The following is a 24,100-nucleotide window of genomic DNA, read 5'->3' as shown; positions in this document are numbered from 1 at the left end:
TGCCATTAAATGATGGGTCAATTCTCCGCTTTTGACATTTTAAGATGTTTGCCTTTTATACAGAGGGAGAAGGGGGTGGGGAGAAAAGACGATGAGGGGGCAAAAAGGAAAAAGAAACAAGATGCAGAGACGTATTCATTTTGAAAGTGTATCGTCACTCCGCTCGTTTCGTTTTGTTTTTCGGGAACTGCGGCTCTGCATCTTTGAACACGCTCCTGATTAAACCGGGTGAACCTTTCGGTAGCCTCGATGGGGTAACATCTTTCTACATTTCCCGGAGAGCCAAGGATTTCCAAAAGAATAAGAATGCTCGTGTGTGAAAGTAATAAGATAAGGATATTATTTGTCTCCTGCTTCCTGAATTCCAGGGCTGGCTTTCTCATTCTCCTCAACAAACCCTGTGAACTATAGATTATTGTCTTGGGCTTTATTATGGCATCTGGGGAAACATTTTTTATAGAGATGTTCCACCAATAATCAGGCTACAAGCCAAGAGCAGTACCTCACCTTCATCAGACTAAAAATATGCGACTTTTCGAGAAGCATTTTGTCAAGACAACCCCAGTCTCCAACAAGCACTGTTCATCAGGTCTGTGCGACCAGGCTGATATTCCTAATTTATCAGGCAGCTTCCACTGTGTCAAGCAGCGGTCTAGTTCCCTTCCTCACTTTGCCTGTGAAGTGGACCTGTGGTTCAAAATGAACATCAAGTAGCTAGCTGTCTTCTTGCCGTAATTGGATTTAATTCATTATCTTTCATTTCAATAAAATCACAGGAAAACACAGGATGTAAATATGTAAGCTAATTGCTTATGGAAATTCAGGTGACGCACTTGGTATAAATTTCCCCCTTGCACGAGGAAGACACAGTTGTGTCATTATCATGGAATTTTACAACAATATGTAATTACAGGGAGAAGCAGGTGTTAATTAGCAAGTCTTTCCACAAAGCAGGTAGCATTCTTAGTTGAATATTTACAGCTGCGTAAACAGCCAGTCATAATGAGAGTTTTCGCAGCCACACGTTACCAAGCATTCAACAAATATTCTGAAAAGTGGTCGTGGTCAGCCCGGCAAGCACAGCTTTGCCTTCCTGCTTGCGAGAAATGCTTCTGCATGGTTTGCGGGACGGGAATCCAGGCTGAGTGGGCAGGGCAGTTCAAGGATGATGAAAACAAGGACCCAGGAGCTCCTCTTCCCTTGCTACTGCACAGAGGAGCAATTAAAGCTGCATATTTAGAGATGACATCAACCAGGAGTCCTGCGCAGAGAAAATGCATTGAGTTTTTCCCCTTCTTTCTTTTCTTGCTCCCTTTTCTGTCCAAAGGAAGCCCATGGCAAACTGCAAAGATGCCAAAAGCTGCAGGCTTGAAAACTCCAAACCGCTCACCCGGGGTCAGCCTGACCTGCCGCTGGTGCACAAAATAGAATCAACGCAGCCCACCATGTGCAAACACCCTCTGTGGCTCTTTATTACCAAGTGATATGAACTTTGACCCAACCCGAACAAAATTTAATATTTTCTCCCAAATATTTAAAAAATTCATTCTGGGGCTCGAGAGGAGTCAGGGAGTCTGTGAGCTGTAATTTGACATCTGAATTATTCTCAGGCTAATACGGAAAGCTATTCACAAGCTTATTTGGAGATGTGTCAATCAAGATATCACTTGTGCAGGGAAGATGGACTCCGGCTTAGGATTGCAGATCGCTCTCAGGGAACCAGAAAATAAAGGGAAGGCAAGCTCTGATGAATATGTTACATCTTCATTCCTGACGATGACATTTTTTTTTTCTTGAGAGAGAGTGCAAACCTAGGAGAGCAGTGTCCCAGGGATGTGCCTTTCTCCACACCTGTAAAAACATTTTAACGTTTATTAAAAATGATAACCATAAACAACAAACATGGTGTCGAAACTCGCCTCTGTTAATTTCAATGTGCTGATTAAGATTTTAAGCAACGCTTCTAAATTAGACTGTCAGGCCGCCATCCTCAACGCGGGGTCAAGGTTCTGATCTGGAGCAGGCTTATTTGAGGGAGCAGCCTTTCTGAGTTGATTGCGAGCGGGGCTAGCAACGCTCACTGTTCTTACATTCATTTTCGATGAGATGGGGGTGATTCAATTAGTCCTGATTGTCCATGAGATGTGGCCCAAAATAAAACGGCTGGGCTCTCCTAGCCTCCTCCCGCCGTATTTCCCAGCTGACAAGCAACAATGTTAATTACCCATTGTTATGATCTGAAAGACACCAGAATTTTAATTATGTAAATTCAGAGCCATTTTGTGCATATGAGCCAAAAATAAGCAGACAGTGTTTTTCTTGGAACTGTAATCTCTGTTTGGAATCTTTGCAAACTTAACTGCAATGCATGTGATGTGTCAGAGACAGTCAGCTCCACCGTGCCTGAGCAACCCAGGGATGACTTCTTTCTCAAGAGACAAAGAATAGGACATTGTCTTTGACATTCTGTTTCTCCTGGCATCATTCTTGAGAGGCTGTGACAGCCAGTTTGCTTGGCGGTGTCTGCTAACGCAGGGGATGTCTGTAATGCATGGCTTTGCAGTGGGCGATCGACTGCCACCACTTCCATGCCTGCAACGGCCAACCATTACCAAACAGAAATTACATCAAGCACCTTCAATAGGTCCCCAAAATAAGTCGGAAACATTTTCTGCTAACTACCAAAAGTCTATTTAGAAAAATTCTGCCAGTTGGGAAAATCAAATCAAATTCTCTTTGCAGCTGTGGAAAATTCAGGACTCTTCCCATTTCCCAGGAGAACTCTTTATTCCAGAATTATGCTCTCCGTGGCTGTTTGCCTTCATACGCTCATCATCCTCTGCATCATTAGGAATCTGTCAGATGTTCAAGAAGCACATGGTACCCAAGGAGAAAATGTGGGTGTTTATGGGGATCAAGTCGGACTTGATCTCAAGCTGAGATCCTCCGATCCGCCCAGGGTTACACGACGGTGTATCTCAGAGCCTTGGGAAAGCTAATGGGAGGCAGGGGGAGATCATGCAACTCAGCTAGAAAAGAATATAACATTTTAATATTATATTAATATGAACCATGATATATTATGGACTAGAGTGTAAATTTATCAATTTTTTTAAGATGAAACAGGGGACTTGAAAGAAAATGTTTCCCTGGAGTGTATGGCCTAATCCTTGCCCCCAACACATGCCAAACCCTGGGAGGCTGGGTGAAGGATGGTTCAAGTTTGTTCTCCTTTGCAGGGTAACATCAGTGAGATAATTTGAAAAGAGTTTCCAGTGTGGTGCCTTTTTTCCTTCTTCCTACTCTGATAAAAAAAAATGAGCCAAACCGTGTCACAGAGGAGCTGGTCCTATCAGTGGGGTAATCTTTAAAGCAAAGAACCAAAATGAAGGGGAGAGAAAGCTGGGGGAGGGGGAGGGAACTGGTGAGAGAAGAGGGCACGCTTCAAAAATAAGTCACATCAACAGCCTAGGAAACATCTAGCCAAACTTTACCTGCAACGTAAGGGGTAGCCAGAGACCTCACCCCAAAACCAGTCCTGTTTTCAGTAGGATTTTGGCAGAGGTGAGAGTAGACTGAATAAAAGTCTAAGAATAACTTATAACCAAGCCTGCCAAAAGATGATAAGCGAAAGGAAGAAAAGTAACTACCACTAATTAAGCACTTATTATGTGCCAAATTTATTATCTTCTCAGTTGATCACCATCACAAACCCATTTTCCTGATGAAGAAGCCAAGGCTTAGGCGGACTGAGCCACTTGCCCAAGCAGACACAGCTGGCAAGGAGCCGAGCCCACGCTCTTCTCACTCTGCCACACTGCCTACCTTGAGTGCGATTCTGTAGTCCAGGTATTTGACATTTGCGATGCCCATAGCTCTCGCTCAAAGAAGGAGAATGAAAACAGGGAAGATCTCAATTAAGAAGATATAGCGCTGTCATCGTTCTCATGGTTGAATCATAGCCTCCTAACTGGGACTGCTGTCTCCTGCTCGCTCCCGTCTCCTGCTCGCTCCCGTCTCCTGCGGCCTCTTACGAATTTCCTCCCACTCCACTGCTCACTCCGTCCTCATCTGCTCGCTCATCTTCAAATGTCAGAGCTTCTCAAAGTTCCACCCAAGACTCTCTTCTCTTCTCACTCTGCATCGTCTCTCCAGATCAGGCTTTCCCCATCTCATTACTACTGATGTTTGGGGCTGGATAAATCTTTGTTGTGGAGGCTGTCCTGTGCATCGTAGGAGGTTTAGCAGCATCCCTGGCCTCTACCCACCAGGTGCCAGTAGCACATATCACCATCCCCCCAACTGTGACAACCAAGAGTGTGTCCAGACATTGCCCAATGTCCCCCGGTGGGGCAAAATTACCCCTGGTTGAGAACCACTGATCTAGTTGATTTTATCCATTTCCATGTATTTAATCACCAACCACACGTTTAGATACTGACCATCTCCCTAGTCTGCTTGTCCAGCCCAGACCTCTCTCCCAAGCTTGGACTTACTTTTCATCCCTTAAAACCAGAACGTGGATGTCTCAAAGCACCTCCAACGCAACACAATCAAAACTGAACCTGTCACCCCCCCGAACCCCAAAGCTGCCCCTCTTTTAGGTTCCTTATCTTGGAAACAGCACCAGAAACCTGGGAGTCATACGCTATTGCCCCTTTCTTTCAAACCGCACCTCCCGTACACACACACCCTCCAAGCCGTGACTATGTCCTACTGGTTCTAATCCTTTCGCCTGCATCCATCCACTGCTCCGCATTTCCGGTGCCCCCACTCTCCTCCCAACCCCTGCACTAGACAAACGGTTGTCCTCCTCAGTCTGCTCCCTCCGATCCACATGTGCACACCCCACAGAGATGTATTTCTAATGATCTCCTCACGCTAACTTCCCCACTTCCTTACGACCCTCTGGTGGTTCCCCATTGATCTTAGAAGACAGCCCGCATGCCTGCCATGGCTGCAGGCCAGACCCCTGCCAGCCTGGCCAGACACCGCAAGCTGCTCTCCTCAGGTGTAGGGCAGCTTATCAAGTGTGGCCACCAGCCCTTCATACATTCAGTTCTGCCTGCCGGGCTCACCCCCTCTCCTCACTTAACCGACCCCGCTCATCCTCAAGAGCTCACCTTGAATTCTCCCTAAACTAGGTCCCTCTGCCAGGCTCCCTGGGTGTGGTGACCCGCCCTTCCGCCCTCACCATCGCTGTAACTTCCACTGTTTTGTTTTGTTTGCTGGCCTAATTGTGAGTCTTCCCCACCAGGCTCTAAGCTCTGTGAGGACAGAGCCCACGATCGCCTTGTACACGGCTGTCTACACCTGATGCACTGTTCAATATGATAGCCACATGTGGCTGTTGAGCACTTGAAATGAGGCAAGTACGAATTGAGGTGTGTTGTAAGAGTAAAATAAACACTGGATTTCGAAGAAGTAGAACAAAAAAAATAATGTCAAATGTATTGTGATATTTCAGATATATTGGGTTAAATAAAATATGCTATCAAGTATATGGCTTGTTTCTGTTTTCTTTTTTAAATGCAACTACTAGAACGTTTGACATTACTCATGTGGCCCGCATTATGTTTCTGCCGGACAGTACCAATGCAGACTCACGTGATATGTGGTTTATAATAGGGGATTGTTTTTAATATGTGTTCCTTTTAAAAAATGAGCAAACATCCTCCCCGTAAATGATCTAAAATGCAAATCAGATCTTGTTGCTTCACTACTTAAAATCCTTTGGGAGCTTCAAGAAGAAATTCAAGCTCCTCCTCCTCATGACCTGCAAGGCCCTTCCAGACCTGGATCCTACTGGTGACTCCAGCCTCAAGTCTCACACCCCATGGGACCTTCACATGTTTGCACATGCTGTTCCTTCTGCCTGGGTCTACCCTTCCGTCACCTCTCTGTCCAGCTCTCTCTGGCTTCTCTCTAAGTCGATCTCCAGAAAGCCAGCCTTGAGTCCCATGGGATGAGGTGGAGGGCCCCATTGTATTACAAGTCACTCATTCATCATTCATTTGCTATGTTAGCTGCTGGGCATCCAGTAGCGAGCAAAATCCAAAATACTTCCTGTCCTCAGGGAGCTTACAGACCAGCTCCCCCATCAGACTCTGGGCTCCTGACAGGGACCACATCTTTCATCTCTGAAGCCCTGTCCTTAGCTCAGAGCCTGGTGTATGGTACCTGCTCCATAAATGTTTTTACAGGTAACAAAATATTGTACACCCCCATGCCACAGGTCTCACAGCAAAGCATCCACCAGCAGGTGCTCCCATTTCAAGCCTCGACTTGGGCTGCTGGCCTCACCTTCTCCCTCCCCGACTGTCGCAGGGGAGATGGGCTGGCTCAACCATGGAGTTACCAGTTAGGCTGGGCATTTGCTCAGGGATTACTGGGCCCCTTCCAGGAGAGGATTACCTGTGTCCAAACCCACTGGGTGTGGGAACAGCCCTCCAAATATTTGCTGAGAGTTCCTGACCTTTACCTTCTGTCCCACAGCCCCACAGGGCCAGCACAGGAGCTGTGTGGCTGCATGTGACTGACAGCTTGGGGCTCCTCCCTCCTCCCTTCTCCCAGCCAACTCTCAGCCGTGTCTCTTTGGTATTCAGACCAGGCCTGGCTGGAAGGGCAGTCCCTCTGCTTAGACACTCTTAATATTAAATGGGGAATGCATGATGCTCTCCATGTTGACTCTACTAAGACCACTAATGCCCTTGGTGGCATCACTTTAATTTGTGCTCTTGAAAGCAAATGATTGTTGTAGGAGCTTCGGCGGGGAGGATATTTCTCATATTAAAGATCAGGATGAGGGGAAACCAGCTCTGACCTGCAGTGCAGCTGGAGAGGACCTCCTGGAGCAGAGAGATTCAGGATGCGGAGGGAGGGCCCGTGGCTTCCAGAAGTTCAAATTTCCCCCCAACCCACCTCCCCACCCCCACACACACACCAAGATGAGCCATTTAACTAGCCCAAAAGACACTGCATGAGGTTCTCGGCGATGTTGGAGTTCTCTCTGCAGGCAAAGCCCAGGGGATGGGGCAACCAGGTCATTGCTGACCAAGAGGCAAAGACAGAGAGGAATAGGCTGGGCAAAGTGTTGGGCAGACGCCCGCATCATATCAGGCTGCAGGGGAAGGGAGGGTAGAGTGGAAGGAGGAGAGAGCCTGCCCTGGAGGGGAGGGGACCTCCAGGGAGAAGACACCCGGGCTCCTTAAAGCAGTCACAGGAGCTACAGTGTGCTGGAGACAGGGCTGCCCAGGGAAATACACGATGCCCAGTGAAATTCAGATTTCAGAGAAACAACATGTCATTTTTTTTAACAACTTTATTGAGGTATCTCTGATATATAAAAATTGAATATATTTAAGGAGTATAACTTGATGGTTTGATACATGTATACATTGTGAAATGATCACCACAATCGAGTTAAATAACATATCTATCATCTCTTCCTAGTTATCATTTGTATGTGTGTGTTGAGCAGATCTCAATTCCGGTCTATCCTCTTACAAATTTCAAGTAGACAATGTGGTGGTGGTCACTCTCGTGACCGTGCTGTGCCACCGCTCCCCAGATTTGCTCATCTTGCATAACTGAGACTTTACACCCTTTGGCCAAAAGAAAAGGTGGAATATATTTACAATGGAATATTATTCAGCCTTAAAAAAGAAGGAAATCCTGCCATTTGCAACAACATGCATGAAGCTGGAGAACATTATGCTGAGTGAAATAAGCCAAACAGAGAAAGACACATATGGCATTATGTCACTTATATGCAGAACCCAAAATAGTGAAACTCACAGGAGCAGAGAGTGAAATGGTGGTTACCTAGAGTGTGGGCAGGGGGAGAGGAGGGGGGAAAAGAGGAGGAATTGGTCAAAGGGCACATAATTATTTTATTGTGGTAAAATACACATAACATAAAATTTACCATTTTAACCATTTTTAAGTATGCAATTCAATGACATTAAATACATTCACATTATTGTACAACCATCACCACTTTCTAGTGTTAGAGCTTTTCCTCACCCCAACCCGTACCCCATTAATCAGTCCCTCACCATTGCTCCCTCCCCCAATGCCCGGGAACCATGAATCAACTTTCCATCTCTACGGATTTACCTATCCTGGACATTTCCTGTAAATGGAATCATACCATAGGTGGCTTTGTGTCTGGCTTCTTTTACCCAGCATAATATTTTCAAGTTTCTTCCATGCGGTAGCATGGATCCACCCTTCATTCCCTGTTATGGCTGAGCAATAGTCCATTGTGTGGATGGACCCCATTTCGTTTATCCATCATCCACTGACGGACACTGCTCCCACCTTTTGACTGTAGTGAATAGAGCTGCCATGAACGTTGGTGTGCAAGGTCTTGATTGGACCCCTGTTTTCCATTCTTTTGAGTATATACCTCTGAGTAGAATTGCCAGATCTTACGGGAACTGCATGTTTAACTTGTTGAGGAACCACCAATAGTTCCCGCCGAGGCTGCACCACTGTGACATTCCCACCAGCAATGTCTCAGGGCTCCAATAACCCTGCGAGGCACAGCCAGATGCACAGGGCTCGAAAGCGACAAACGTGAGACATACAGAGCAGAAAGGGAGGCCACCATGACTTGCCGCTGGACTGACTGTGGGGAGCGAAGGAGAAAGAGGTGTCAAGGCTGATGATGTCTGGGTTTCTGGGTGGGACACGGTGCCTTTCAGGGAGGGGGAGATACCGAAGAGGACCATGTTTGCAAGTCGACTAGGAGTTCAGTTTGGGGCATGCTAATAATATGAGACTGCTCACCCTGTTCCAAGCACTATTTTCCAGGGCTTACCTCCATTATTTAGTCCTCATCAAACCTTCCAAGTGGAGCTCAGAGAGGATCTGTAACTTGCCCGGGGTCACACAGCTAAAGAAGTGGAATGGCCAGGATTTGAGCACAAGCGTCTCAGACACAAAGTCTGTGATGCTGACCACTCAGCAACCCTGCCTTGTAGGAAATCCTCGTTTGTCTCCACCCTAGGTGGATGTTACGTGCAATTCTTACCCTCTACTCTCAGAGAGATATCTACTTTCATTTGTGTTGTTTATACACTCATAAATTATTTTAAGATTTACCAAAACAAAAAAAAAAGTGTTTTATTTTTATAATTAGAAAATAAACTTTTTTTAAAAGAAAAAAAAACAGGTGAAGATGCGGGAAGTCCCAGGGGCGAAGGGGCTTCTGTTGGATGAAAGACCCCAAAGTAGGTGTCATCAGTCTGGAAAGAGAAAGTCTGAGAGCAGACAGGATCAAAGGGCAAAGCATCCAAAAACGTGTGGCTGGGAGAATACCAAGTAACCCGCTCGCCCAGACCCCGGGGCGGGGGGGCTCCCCTGGGGCTTGGGAGAGGTTGTTTGGGGTCAAATAAAAGCAAACCTTACCTACAAAAGACAGTGCTGGGAGTTTTGCCATGTCCTCTCCAAATTGCTCTATGTCTCTGCTACACCGAGAAGGGGTCGATTGTAAATGGAGCCCTGAGGATGGGGAGAATGCCAGAGAGGTTCCTGGGGAGTAAAACATGGGGCATCTTGCTTCCCCGTAGGGCAGGCAGGTGGGGCCTCTGCGGACGGATGGGGCCCAGATTCTGGTGGTGGCCCCAAAGCGGGGTGAGGAATGCTTTCATAGGCCGCCCCATGTCTGCAGCAACCCCCCGCCCCTGCCGTCTTTGACATGTGCAGTTGACATTTCCTCAGGCTGGTATGAAGTGCTGGCAGACACGCCTCCCGCACCTGCCCCCACTCTCCCACCATGCTGGCCTCCCTGAGACCTCTGGGAGAGAAAGAGCCACAACAGCAGCAAGAAAAGAAAAGAGCATGTCTTGGGGAGGCAACACCCTGCACAGGAGGAGAGCACCCCAAACTCTTAGCTCTCTGGGGAGGACCATGGTGCATGAGGAGAGATCGGTCCAAAGGGGAATAAACCCTCCTTCACAAGGTAGCAGATAAACTGCTAGTGCTCCCCGAGTCCAGAGTGGGGTTGGCTGAAAAAAATAAACACATACAAGGAGGACGCAGGCACGATTCCAAGCAACAGAGCTACACACAGCATCTGGGGCAGCTCAGCTCTGCCCAGCCTGAGAAGTGAGGCTCAGATGAGCCAGGCGCCCTCCCAGGAGAAAGCAGTCAGGGGCACTGAAGGTCAGGTGGCATTAAGAAAGTTGGAGCCTGAGCGTATGCAACCCTCTACTTTAAATCAAGAAACACGATGTAGCAGTTATCTGTTGCTGCATAACAAATTCCCCCCGAACCTAGTGACTTCAAACAGCAAACCTTTACTGTCTCAGCTCAGGACTCCTGGCACAGCTTAGCAGGTCCTCTGGCTCAGCATCTCTCAGAAGGCTGCCCTCGGGTGTCAGCCAGGCCTGTGGTCCCATCTCGCAGCTCAGCAGGGGGAGGATCCACATCCAAGATCTCAGGTCCTCACTCGCCGTTGGCTGTTCCTTGCCACGTGACTGTCTCCACAGGCCACTCACAACAAGAAAGCTGATTTCCCTCAGAGCGAGTCAGAGAGAGCCAGCAAGATGGAGGTCACGGTCTCTTGTCACCTAATCTTGGCAGTGACATCCCATCACTTTTATCAAATTCTACTCATTCAAGGTGAGTCTGCCTAGAACAGGAAAATTCATAGAGACCGCATAGAGAACACGAGGGCTGGGGGAGAGGGAGAAACAGAGAGTCACGATTTAATGGGTACAGAACCTCAGTTTGCGTTGATGAAAAAGTTCTGGAAATGGGCAGTGGTGATGGTTGCACAATAATGTGAACGCACGTAATGCCACTGAATCGTGTACTTAAAAATGGTTAAAATGGTAAAGTTTATGTCATGTATATTCTACCACAATAAAAAATAAGGGAGTCCCTAGGTCCAGTGCACCTTCTAGAGGTGGCAACGCCCAGGCTGAGGCTGCGTGGAGGCAGAGATCACCGGCCCTCTAGGAGGTGCCTCCCACAAGGGAATGCAGGGGATACACCGCTCAAGCTGGGTTTCAGCATCCGTTCACCCAACAAGCATCTGTTGCGCACCTACTTGGTGTCAGACATTGTTCTGGGTACTTGGCGTCCATCAGTGAAGGAAGATCCCTGTCCCACTATGTGCCAGTGAGACACTGACAGTAGACAACAAAGACAGCAAATAAGAACACAATAAAGTACGTTAGAAAGTGACACACACTATGAAAAGGAGAAAAGTGAATAGAGTCAGAGGGACCAGGAGTGCCAGGGGAGGACCACATTGCAGTATTACGTATGGGGGTCAGAGTGAGCCTCATGGGCAGAGTGGCACTGGAATAAAGTCTTGAAGAACACACAAGCATCATCCAAGAGGCAATGAGGGTCAAGAGAGAGCCAGACAGAGAGAACAGAGGTGCAAAGGCCCTGAGGTAGCAGTGAGCCTGGTGTTCTGGGGAACAGGAGGAGGCCCTTGTGGTAGGAGCAGAATGAGTGATGGGGAGAATGGTAGAAGAGTTCAGAGAGGAAATGGGGACAGTCACACTGGGCCTCGCAGGCCACTATACAACTTCAGTTTTTAATCTGAGCAAAACAAGGAGCCATTGTCGGGTTTGAGCAGAGAACCACGACTAGGCTTATGTGTTAAGAACAGACCATGGGAGGGGGCAAGGGTAGAAGCGGGAAGACCCCTTAGAAGGCTACATAGTCACAGTAGTTATCAAGGCCAGAGAGGACCAAGGCTCAGATGAGGATGGTCACAGGGGAGACGGTGAAAAGCGATTGTTGGTGAATATATTTTCAGTGGAGAACCAACATGATTTGCTGATGAGTTGGAAGTGGGGAGAGAAAGAAAGAAAGAAATCAAAGATTACTCTAAGGTTTATGACCTAAGGAACCAGAGGATGGCGCTGTCATCGCTGGAGACGGGGAAGGCTGAGGGAGAAGCGGGTTTGGCAGCGTGCTGACCGGGAGCTCTGTTTGGGGCAGGTTACGGTTTATTGGCCGTCTAGAGGGTGATGTTGAGTAGGCGATCAGATATACAGATCTGGAGTCTGGAGAGAGGTTTGGGCAGAAGATACAAGTAGAATACCATCAGCACATAGATGGTATTCAAAGCCACAGGAAACGATTTGATCACACAGGGATGGGAGGATGGAGCAGAGAAGGGGCCCGGGGGGAACCACAAAGAGGCTGGGGAGAAGCGGAGCCAGTGAAGGACGCTGAGGAGGAATGGCCCAGGAGGTAGGAAGAGAACCAGGAGTGTGGGGCCCTGGAAGCCAACGAGACAGGCGTGCTGTAGAGGAGGAACTGGTCCAGTATGTCCAGTGACACACGATAGGCCACGGAAGTTGAGGACTGAGGATCGCATTGAGCTGCATGAAGGTCATCGGGTCTTCATTGAGAGCGGGTTCAGTGCATTGGCCCAACCGGAATGCATGGAAGAGAAACGAGAGGGGAGCAGCTGGAGCCGGCAAGTGCAGACAACAATTTATCCAATTCTGAACGTTTTATCAGCTTATGCGTGTGAGTGTGTGCGTCTTGTCTGCCCCATGAGTGTGCAAGCTGCTTGAAGCCTGGGCTCTATTCTCTTCTCTTCCCTCCCGTTCAGCGCACAGACGGAACCCAACCAGTACCTGTCGATAGCATGGGCTCTCCAACCATAAGGGCAGCCAGGTGCTGTGGGGCTCCTGTCCGGTCTTCTGAAGCTCACATCATGAGGGACCTTCGGACGTGCTCATCCCAGTCCCACCTTACTCCAGGCCCCTTCCAGTCTCTGCCCCAGGGGCCTCCTTTCAGTTGCTAGAAAGCCCCATGCTCCTTCCTGGGGCAAGACCTTCGTACATCGTAGTGGATGCTGTGACGTGCGACCAGATCCCTCTTCAGGACTGAGGGGCGGATTCCCCCAGCCACTGGCAGTGCTGGTGGCAGACAGCTCAGCTGTCAACCCTCTTCAAGAACAGCCTCAGCTGAAGAAAGCTATCCTGCTCAAGGCCCCACACCCTCCCCAGAATGGCCTGCACTCAGTGACTAGTAGCTGCATGGGGTGTATAGACCCGGGACCCTCATCCCACTCAGGACTAGTCTGGGGGGCCATCCCAGCCTCACAGCCTCACAGCTCCTGGGGCTTGGCTGAGGCCTTCACTGACCCTGCACCGCAGCCCAGCTTCTCCCTCTGCCCAGTGCTGCTCCCTTCCTCTCTCCCAGCCCTTCCTTCCTGGTAATCCCAATCACACTGCCAGTCTCAGAGCCATCCTCAGGGAAGCTGGCCTGCCTCACGGAGGCTGGTCCCTCCTCCTCCACCCCTCCCACAGCCCATGAGCTCCCCTTCCTCTCTCAGCTCATCTCTTCCTCAAGGAAGTCCCTGGGGACTGTCCCTCTTCCCACCTGCAGTCAGGGTCCTGCCATTACTGGCTTCCATTGGGCTCCAGTGTCCTCTCTGGGTGACTTGCCTTAGTTTGTGTTTACACATGGATTGCTACGTTTATGTGGGGATTGTCTGAACCTTGCATTAGCCCACAGGCCGCACGGAGACAGGTGCAGTGTCTCGTTTTGTTCGCCCTGATCCTCGGTGCCATCACATGCCTGGCACGCAGTAGGTCATCAGGATGTGTTTGTTTAATGAACGACGTCCCTGGAAGTAACGAAGGTCGAGGCTCTGATCCAGGTGGCATTTCCGGCCTAATGAAGGCCCCACCTAGACTGCTCCTCTGAGGCTGAATCCCTCGCAGGGAAGAAGACCCTTCTTCAAAGGAGGGATTTACCCCCTCACTGAGGAACAGCAGACCACTTACCAACCCACCCACCCACCCCGCAGACAAGCGGAAGGGATCCCCTCTCCCTCAGGCCAGGAGCGTGTGTCTCTCTCTAGGTGCCCCAGGCCCCCTTGCCTGGCCACCATGTCTTCACAGTGCCCTGCCCCGGGCTTGGCCCCAGCACGAGTGCCTTGTTTTCCTTCCTTTGTACACAGGTTATGGGGAGGCAGGAAGCTGGAGGCCCCGCCAGGGCTGAGGGCTCAGCACCTCTCATAATGCGAGGTCAAACGAAATGAAAACCCGCCTCCCTTGCCCCATCGTCTGAATTCCTACACTGGCTATGACATGGCTAAGGGGAAAATATTGGATTTATTTTTATGAGTTAGTCGTCACCCTGAGGCCCCTAAGAGGAACCGTGCGAGGTGAATCCATTCAGAAGGTCGGAAGGTCATAGCTAACTTGTAAAAATAAATCCAATATTTTTCACTCTGTCTTATTAGATTTATATGATGCAGACATCCAAGGGAGGTTTGTTTTAAAAAAATGGTCATTCTCCAGCACTGTTTAGAGTATTTCTTCCTAGCCCCCACCAAACCCCCATTTTATCTCCAGATTCTCTGTTGATCATCTGGCCGTGTGGCAGTTTCTCAATTTTTAAAAGTTTTTTTTTTGAAATGAGTACCTGAGAGTCTGCACATCTCCCTCCCATCATTTCATCTCTGCGGAAACCAGCACCCAGCTTTCTAAGCAGAAAGTAGCCAAAAGTGGAGGTTGCAAATAACTGAACATATTGACAGGTGGTGCTACTGGAAAGTTCAAAAACTCACTTTTCATCTGATAACAGGGCAGGAGTGTAGGATCAGCCCGACCCACGTTACCACTCAGGAAATCAACCGTGATACCCACACGCTTCTGCCTCCAGCTCCCCAGGCTGGTCTCTCAGCCAGTGTGTCTCAACGGAGAATAGGGATCACCAGACGCACGGGGGCTCTTGAGGGAGTCAGGGAAAGCCCAACCCCACTCCTGACATTCGCTCAAGCCCACTCCGCTTCTTCTCTCTCTTTCCTTGTGGTCCACACATTGACTTTCTCCAGCAATGGTTTGACATTTAATTATCATTGTTTTCTGCTCCTGAACCCAGCTTCCCCTCTGTAGAGTTTGCTGGGGCTGCTGTGACAAAGGCCCACAGACTGGGCAGCTTACACAGTAGAGATCTATTTCCTCCCAGCTCTGGAGGCTCAAAGTCTGAGGCCAAGGTGTCAGCAGGGTTGGTTTCTTCAGAGGCCTCTCTCCTGGGCTTGCACACGGCCGCCTTCTCCGTATCCTCACTTGGTCTTTTTCCTGTGTGCACACGTCTAGTATCTAAATTTCGTGTTTTTTTAGCACTATATAATTATTTTTAATGTCCAGAGTTCATAATATGAGGGCCAGAGCTTTCTCCCCAGCTCACGGTTATAAATTCCCAATTGGCTTGTGAGGTCAATAAGGATACTCCTTGTCTAATTTGGTTTCTGGGAAGACTTCTTTCAAGTCCTCAATGGTCATCTGATCAAATGGAATTGTGTTCTTCATCTTCTCCAGCTCCTTCTCGTATTCCTCAATCCTGGCCTTGGAGAGACACAAAAACTCAGCACAGCTTTTCACATCTTCTTTTTCTTCAGCATCCACCTGGACAGTCATCCCCTGGCACAGGCATCTTCGGGGCGTTAAACTTCTTCTCAAAGTCATCTACCAAGCCCGCCTCTGCCACGCTGGCCTTGTAGCATGGCCATCGATAGCGGGTGGAGTTAGGCAGAGTAGCCAACCTGGAGGTGAGGCTCTCATTCCAGGATTTCAGGGAGTTGGCAATGGCTTCTGGTTTCAGGGTTTGATCTCCCCAAAAGCTACCCAGTCAATGGCGTTTAGAGCAAGTTTTTGCCCAGCCGTCTTGTGATCCTTCACTGACCTAAATTTCTTCTTTAAAAGGACTCCAGTCAGACTAGATTAGGGCCCACCCTAAAGACCTCATTCTAGCTTAGTTACCTCTTTGAAGACCCTGCCTCCAAATACTGTCACATTCTGGAGTCCCAGGGGTTAGGACTTCTACACAGGAATTTTGGGAGGACAGAATTCAGCCCATAATACTCTCCCAGGCTAGACACTAAGCTTCCTATTAACAAGGAGGGTCTGTCTTCACACAGCTCTTATGCCCCTGTCAGCACCCCACGTGCTGCTCAAAGCAGACGGGGCTCCACAGAGACTTGTGGCAATGAACCTCCACAGTAAGGGGGCAACGATGTGTGAATTATCTTTGAGGGGCGTGATTGTTGAGTAACCATCATTCTTGTTATTTCGTAGCCACGTTTCATATTTTATCTGTGTGCACATGCCACATACTTACCTTCTCAGGGATCACCTTTCTCTAACTACAAAGCCTCTTTGGACAGAAAGATAAGTAACGGGATTGACTTGTGATTTTAATCTGCCAATTAGGAATGGTGGGAACATTGAGAGCCCCCATGGTTTGTTGCATTTTGACCTCTTTCCTGAAGCTGAATTTCAAATTATTGTGTGTTCTCAGGAGCAAAACCACCAGTCTCTGCTCTGAATTTCCAAGGCCTCTTTCCAGCCTGTGATAAACACCCAGATGAAGCCAGATCCATCCCACTGGGCTGTGCGTGTCTCAGCTCCCTGAGAGAGAATGTGAGCAATAATGTCAGCACATGACTGTCCAGCCTGCCAGTCTGGTTCTCGTCTCCCATCCCTTCTGAAGGATTCTATGGAGAAGCCAGAGAACAACAGTTAGAAAAGTAAGCTCTGGCATTCTACAAGCCGCACCACCAGCGCTTTAAATTCTCCCATTGCAAGCGCCATCTGCTCTCAGGGAGGACACCAAGCGAGCCAAGGAAGCTGCCCTCTGGATGGTGTATTTTCAGAGCCATGAAAGGCCGTCTTCGCCCAGAATATCCACTGTGCCTCAGAATTCCACCATGAAAGCCATGCCTTTGATTTAAGGAAACGTTTTGCAAAGTGTGCTCCGTGGAACACTGGATTCACATGAACATCTTGGGGGTAAGGAAGAGTTTGGGGAAGGGACAGAGACTACGTTTTCTTGTATACGTCATTTTCCCAGATCCGAGCATGAGGTCTGCTACGTAGTATATTCAATAAATCTACGTGGAATGATCATTAAATCAGCCAGAGAAATTTGGGAAACACCAGACGAAAGCCAAAATTAAGTGAGTTTTCTTAGTTCGGGCCTTCTCAGAGCTTTGGTGAACTGACGGGCCTTAGTGGGGGCCTCTCTGCAAACATATTATTTGGGTCCAATATTCCCAAAAGCTGTTAACCGCCAGGCTGCAATACTCTTGTTCCCTGGTGGGGTCGCTTTATAGATGAAGAGCTTCATACGCTGTGCTGAAGAAGATTGCAGGGGAAGGGAAGGGTACAAACCTGAGGAAAATGGCCTTTGGGGTGACTTGAGAAGCAGTTGCATAGATGGGAAACCTGGAAGTTTGGGAACCTGGAGGTCCTCAAAGCCCATTGGAGGAAATGCTGATTGAAGGCACTGTTTCTAGAAGGTACCTGAGTCACATGCTTTGGTAACATCAGGGTGGAGAAAGAACGAAGGAGTGTTTCGGAGCAAGTTGATTTGCATGAATTTGTCACCTGGTCCCCAGCAGAATAGCAGATGTCTACAGCAGGTAAATCTTCATGGGGATCAGGGAACAGACACGGAGTGGAGAAGGGTGAGGAAGGAGAGGGAGCCGTGGAACAGAGCACTGGGGCCTCGCAGAGCCTTCAAGGCGGGCGGAGGTGAGGAGTTGGGGCCCCAAAGGACACTGAAGATGAGTTCAGTTGTGCCCAAGCCTGACTCTGCTCCCTGATGCCACCAAATAAACATCACTTCCTTATCAAGAAGCTAAGTCCATTCTTCTCACTCTGGAAAAAAGAGAGAGAAAGATAGAGAGACAGAGAGACAGAACAGCTCCCATTTCTCAGGGCTTCAATTTAGTTCACCCTTTGATGTGCACAAAACCAGAGCAATTTAAAACTCAGGAAACTCAGCTTTCAATAATTCCCTGCTAGGTTTCCGTCTGCGGAAGAGTAAATAACACAAGGCTACAAACGCTGGGAGCAAAATCGCCAATAACAGCTCCATGCTTATGATAACTTTCCCAATTTTCTGCAATCTTCACCGCTTCTCTCTTGACTTGGGTCTGTATCAGATTTTTTTTTTTTTCTTTATTGAACATCTGCCTTGGGAGCCACTGTCACAAAAAGTAATAAACACATCAATCCAAAAGAAAAAGAGAGAATTGTGCAGTCTAAACTACTTAACCAATCAAATTGGCAGCTGGCGGAATGAAATGGAGGAGAGAGAGCTAAGAGACCCACTTCCCCGAAAACGTTTCTACTGATGGAATCACCCGTGGCGGAATATGGACCCAGACTGCACAGGGCTTTCTAATAAGTGAATTGCAGTTTCTAACACTAATTGTAGATTTCAACCTGTGTTGCGATTTCAAGCCCTGGGATTAATTTGTAAGTCTTGGGTTCAGCCAAAATTTGACAGTTCTTGCTCTGCGTTTGCCTCCCCCAAAATATAAGGAACAAGGAAAGGATTTGTCTCGGAATAGAAAATTCCTTTCCTTAAAAAATAAACCCAAATAATAACAACACCTCTCAAATGATTACCGTGGGTTTTGTGGATGTGTACTGGAGACAGCAATTCCGATGTTCACTTCCCTGAAGATCCCCCCTTCCTCCCAAATCACAACCACCAAAAATTATGCCTGAAAGGGAAACAAAAGCAATTTATGTTTTCCAGTTACTGGCCCAGAAATAGCCCAAGATTACTTGCATACGGAACAGAGGAAATCAAATCTTTCACTGCTGCTTAAAAAGAAAAAAAGATCCTATTACAAATTAGATTTAACTCAGGTGTGTATAGTTTGCCAGTTCTTATCCAATCGTAAATGAGACCAGGGTTGCCTGTTGGGAGGGAAAAGTGGCTTTTGAAACATGTCTTATTGACTGGGTGTAAATTACCTGCAGCAGATTTGTGAAGCAAATTTGAAGCAGGGGATGCCTCCAGGCGACACAGTATTGATCGTAGATTGATATTCAGCTGATTTTAAAGGGAAAAATAAATATTGTTTTAGCAGCAATTTAATTAACAAATCATTGCACAAATACTAAGACTATCGTAATGTCTAATACAGGGATTTAAGCTGGGTGGTCTTTTTTACAATTGTCTGATCAATGTTCAGTTTCACATGTAGGTTAATTGTCTTTAGTTATCACTCTAAGTCTGTCTGTGAATCCACATAAAGTAAAATGATGGTTATGGGCACCCTGCTCATTTTTCTTTAGACTCTAGGAGCGAGGTTTTCCCTGCTCCTAAATGAAATGAACACACTGCTCTCCAGCCCCGGCCGAGACTGAAGTGCTGTTTTTCACAGAGCCCTCATGGCACCGTGGGAAGCTGGAGGGAATCTGGGCCGGCTGTCAGGCCAGCTCTGTCCTCAAGCTGTCATGAGACCTTGGGCAGATCACTCCACTTCTCCCAGCTCCAGTTCCTTCATGGCTTAGATCGTCCCTGAAGTCATGGTGTTCTGATAACCAGCTCTGGGAGGCAGAAGCCCTGATTCGTAGTGTTTGCCCATTCCCATGGTGTAAATACTCCCACCACAACTGATTCCCAGCTACTGACTTGACGGCACTGCATGCACAGCTGCGGACAGATGCCTTGAGCCCCTCAAACCACCTCCAGCTCACCACTGCCCCGAAGACCGTCTAGTTCGAGTTCCATGAGTTTTTGAACGGCGTATGTCTATTGGCTCACCAGCTTTCAGAGAAGATAAGCAAAATTTAAACGCACATACACAGGAAGTGAATTATATCTTTTTTTGATAACTCAGAAGTTATTTCAGAACCTTCCAGTACAACAGAATTATATTGATGAATACCAATATCATTTCTCATTAACAGTATTTCCAGAATATCCAGCTCTATTCACTTTGTTCTTTTAGAGGAAAAACAGCAAGATAACAGCAAAATCATCTGAAATGGAGATGACATCTGCAAGAGTTCCCAAAATCCTCCAATGAACAGAGTTTTTAAAATGTCTTTTCTCACTTAATACAAAAGTACTACGTGTGCATTGAAGAGAACGCAGGTAAATTCAGGAAAGCGCAAAGAATAAAAATGTTGAAATCTCTTTAATTACCTCACCCAGAGATTAACATATTGGTGTGTTGTTCAGTTGTTTCTCTCTCCTCTCTGTCTGTCTTTCTCCCCCTTACACACACATATACACACACACACACACACTCTAGTTACAAAAATGAGACCAAACAAGGTTTTGTGACTTTTTACTTGTTAAACAATGAAAATGAAAATATTACCGTATCATTAAATATGCCTGCTTTATTTTTTTTTAAAGATTGGCACCTGAGCTAACATCTGTTGACAATCTTCTTTTTTTTTTCTTTCTTCTCCCCAAAGCCCCCCAGTATACAGTTGTATATTCTAGTTGTAGGTTCCTGCATTATTTTTAAGGGCTGCATCACCCAGCTTTAGTCAATCAACCAGTCCTTTATTTTAGGGCCTCTGGGCTCCTTCCAGTTGTGTGTTAAGGTAAGACTATGTACTCAGCATCTCGGCCTGCATCTTTGTGTACAGCCATGATTGCTGCTAAGGAGTCAACTGCAGGAACTGGAGTTGCTGCAGCTACTGATGTATTTTTGAAAAAACATCAAAGTTGTCACTGAAAGAAACCTGTTATTATTTCTGCATGAGATCAGACAATACCCATGGTGTAGGGACAGGTCCAACAGTGACCGAGTGACGTTCTATGGCTTTATTTTGTTTCTTGCACAAGGCAACAGAGAGCTAGTAAAGAATTGGTTGTTGCCATCTTGTCAGTCAAATGTCAGTGCTCTTCATAAGGATGACCCGGAGACATGTGGCAAGGGCCCAGGGGACCAGTTCTCCGTCCCTCTTCCCATTTCAGAGCAGCCTTCCCAGGAAGTAAGTGGAGGAAACCTTGACAAAAGCCCTCAGAACTGTCCTCGCATGGAGGGCGGACGGCGGAAGTGGCGGCCTCCTGCTGAATGGGCAGAGAGATCTCTGTACACATAGCAGCCCCCACAGGCCTGGGCAAAGAGGCCACCCGAAGGGCAGTGGCAACCGCTCCTTGCCATAGAGACTTACTGCAAGCGATAGGCAGCTTCAGGAAATTTCTGATTTGTCTTTGCAACAATATGCAAGAGGACATTGAATCCAGAAACTAGAGCAAGCGGGACGAGGACGAAACACTCTGAGATAAGGGAAGAGTGAATGGAGAGAAAATACAATTGATTAATTAAAGACCATCATCTGAACAGCAGGTTGGATACTGCAGAAAATCAATTTAATGAGGTAAAAGACAAATTCAAGACATTTTCCATTATACACATGGGAAAGTTGGATAGATACCGATTTACAGTGACAGAGAAAATGATCAAAGATGTATTTAAAAAACGTAAAGGTTGCCACTATCAGAACAAAAATGGGGTATTTCCTTCTAAATTACTTTTTTAATAAAAGGAAGAAATTAAACGTAATCTGTATTTTTTTTAAAAAAAAAGGGAGGATGGGAAATCAAATAAGACTAAAGAACAAAACAGAATAATAGAAAACCAAACATTGCTGTCATAATGTATAAACAGATTAACTGTCAAAACCAAACCATATAAATGAGTTAATTCTATTAAATTCAGAGATTCTAAGATGGAGTTAAAAAAATGCTATTTAGTTAGATAATCGTAAAACAAAAGGACTCAAAAGTATTAAATAACAATATAAAAAATTTGAATGATATAATAACGTTGATTTAATATAAACATATTATATTCCCTACAAAGGAAGAGCATAGTCTTTTAAGTTTTCCATAGAATATTTACAAAAGTTATCTTTTGGCTTCCAAGGACGACCTTAATAAATTCAAAAAGAATTATATGGTTCCTGAAGGGTGGTTTTAAGATGGAGGATCGAGGGCTGGCCTGCGGCTGAGTGGTTGAGCTCACATGCTCTGCTTTGGCCGCCCAGGGTTTCGCCGCTTCGAATCCCGGGTGCGGACATGGCACCGTTCATCAAGCCGTGTTGAGGCGGCGTCCCACATGCCACAACTAGAAGGACCCACAACTTAAAAAAAAATACAACGATGTACCAGGGGGCTTTGGTAAGAAAAAGGAAAAAAATATATATATATCTATAAAGATGGAGAATCGAGCCCAACAATTCTCTCCTCATTTCCAAAATTCCATAGAAATGTTTGAAGAAATCTAAGAATAAGAAACAATTGGTTTCCTATCCTAGAAAACTGAGAAGAATGTAACTAATGAACCCCAATGTGTTGGGGAGGGGATGCCCACGGTGTGCTTGACAAGCAGTGCTAGGTCCACGCCCAGGATCTGAACCTGTGAACCCTGGGCGGCTGAGCCCCGGAGCACATGACCATGACCACTACACAACCAGGCCAGCCCCATAAACCCAAATTTTACAGTACTTCTGGAGGCTGCAGAAATAGAAGTGAAAACTAGTCTAAGGCACAAAGAGCCTGCGTTCAACGCACACATGGAGGGACGCTGAGAAGACTCTGGACACAGAAGGGGACACGGATATCAGAAGGGGAGGCTCAGGACGAGGAGGCAGGGACCAGCCAAGGGAGCACTCGGGCCGGGCCCGCCTGGCCTTGAGCCCGGCTCTTCCTGAGGACAATCCAGCCACTGCGGATGATGGGCAGGTTCACCCGGTGCCCCTCCTGGCCGACAGTACTCCCTGTAGCCCCAGGCTCTGGCCCCTTGTCCTGCAGATAAACTAAAGTATTCAGTGGTAAAGACCCACAGAAAAGTCATCATCGTGGAATATTTTTTCAAAGCACGAATTTGTCACAGTGTTTCTGTGAAAAATGTAGCATCTTCATTCTCAGGTTCCAAAATGCTGAGATGGGAAAAAAAAGTCAGAGGTGGGGCCGGAATGGGAAGGTAGGCCATATTGCCATTTTGAAAGTGAGGCCAACCCAGTTATCTCATTTTCTTTTTGTTTTTTTGTTTTTCTAGGAAAAAAATATCTAGGGATACTTTTTGAGTTGTTTTCCAAATTCAAATTGAATAAAAATAATATACTCTAATAATAAATTCTACTATGAAAAATAATATATCTTAAAATGCCTTGAGGCATAAGTAATTTCATTTGCTCCTATACTAACCTTTTTAATTAGGTAGCCCAGGTGTTACTACACACATTCCACAGACTATCTATGAGAAACCTAAGGCCCAGAGAGGTTAAGTGACTTGCCCAGAGTCACAGAGTGATAGAGCTGTCTCTTGAGTCCAGAACTTCTGCCTCTGAGTCCAGTGTTCCTGCTCCTTCACCAATGACCAGAAAACCTTGACCTGATCCATAGATAAACTTTACGAAGGAAGAGCCTTGACCCCATTCACGGGAGCTGAGGTGGCCCTAAGAGTGAGCATGAGGAGCGGGAGCAGCTGTTGCACGTGAACTTCCTGTGGAGAGCTCGCCCAGCCCTCGACTCAGTCTTCTCTCTGATTAAATGGGGCAGCAGTCAGAGCTTCCGCAGCCCCGCCCTGTCCTCCACAGTGAGCCTGCCTCCTTGTCCACTCACGGGCCTGAGCCGGGTGCCGCCGGGCAGCCTGTCCCTCGAGCAGAGGCAGCCAGAGTGACTTCGCTGCGGAGGAGCCAGGAGCTGGCTGGGCAGGGGCCCCAGCGAGGGAGGGCGCCTGCCCCCCTGGTGCAGACAAGGTCCCCAGCCCTCTCCCGTGTGAGGTGACTGTGGCTGCAGACGAGGCTGTCTGAACTGAGGAGGTAGTTGGCTTTGTAGTCCGAGGCTTGGCATCGAGATTTATGTTGCTAGTGTGGCCACACTCACCATCCATCACGATTAGTTACAATAAAATCTCTCCTCGTGTTTTTAAAAGCCCTTCGAGTTACATTCCATTATGCAGTTAACATCTCGCAGATGGCCGGGCCATTGTTCACCCAGAGAACCAGCTTTTGATCTCTTAGAAAGAGGGCAGGGAACCAGCGCTTGACCTCCCCACAAGCCCTGGAGACGGGGAGCCTGGAGCCGAGGAGAGGGAAGAAAGTGGGCCCTGGCTCACCGGGAGAACCCGGGGGTCAGACTGAAATGAGTGGCTGAACAAAGCAGAAGGGCCGAGGCCACCCCATGGCCAAGGGGTGAAGTTCCTGTGCTCTGCTTCAGCGGCCTGGTGTTCACCACTTCAGATCCTGGGCACAGACCTAGCACCCCTCACCAAGCCATGCTGTGGCGGCATCCCACATAGAAGAAATAGAATGACTTCACCTAGGATATACAACTA

At 47.4% G+C, this 24,100-nt stretch overlaps 1 pseudogene; it reads right to left on the bottom strand.

Annotated features, from left to right (window-relative positions):
- Positions 1-15,185: 15,185 nt before the first annotated feature.
- LOC100060600 (ATP synthase subunit d, mitochondrial pseudogene) lies at positions 15,186-23,656 on the bottom strand (annotated as a pseudogene).
- Between the last annotated feature and the right edge of the window lie 444 nt (positions 23,657-24,100).

The sequence above is a fragment of the Equus caballus genome, chromosome 3 (assembly GCF_041296265.1).
Source record: "Equus caballus isolate H_3958 breed thoroughbred chromosome 3, TB-T2T, whole genome shotgun sequence".
Classification (NCBI taxonomy): Eukaryota; Metazoa; Chordata; class Mammalia; order Perissodactyla; family Equidae; genus Equus; species Equus caballus.
The sequence above is the reverse complement of the archived record's forward strand: the minus strand, read 5'-3'. Positions and strand labels throughout refer to the sequence as shown.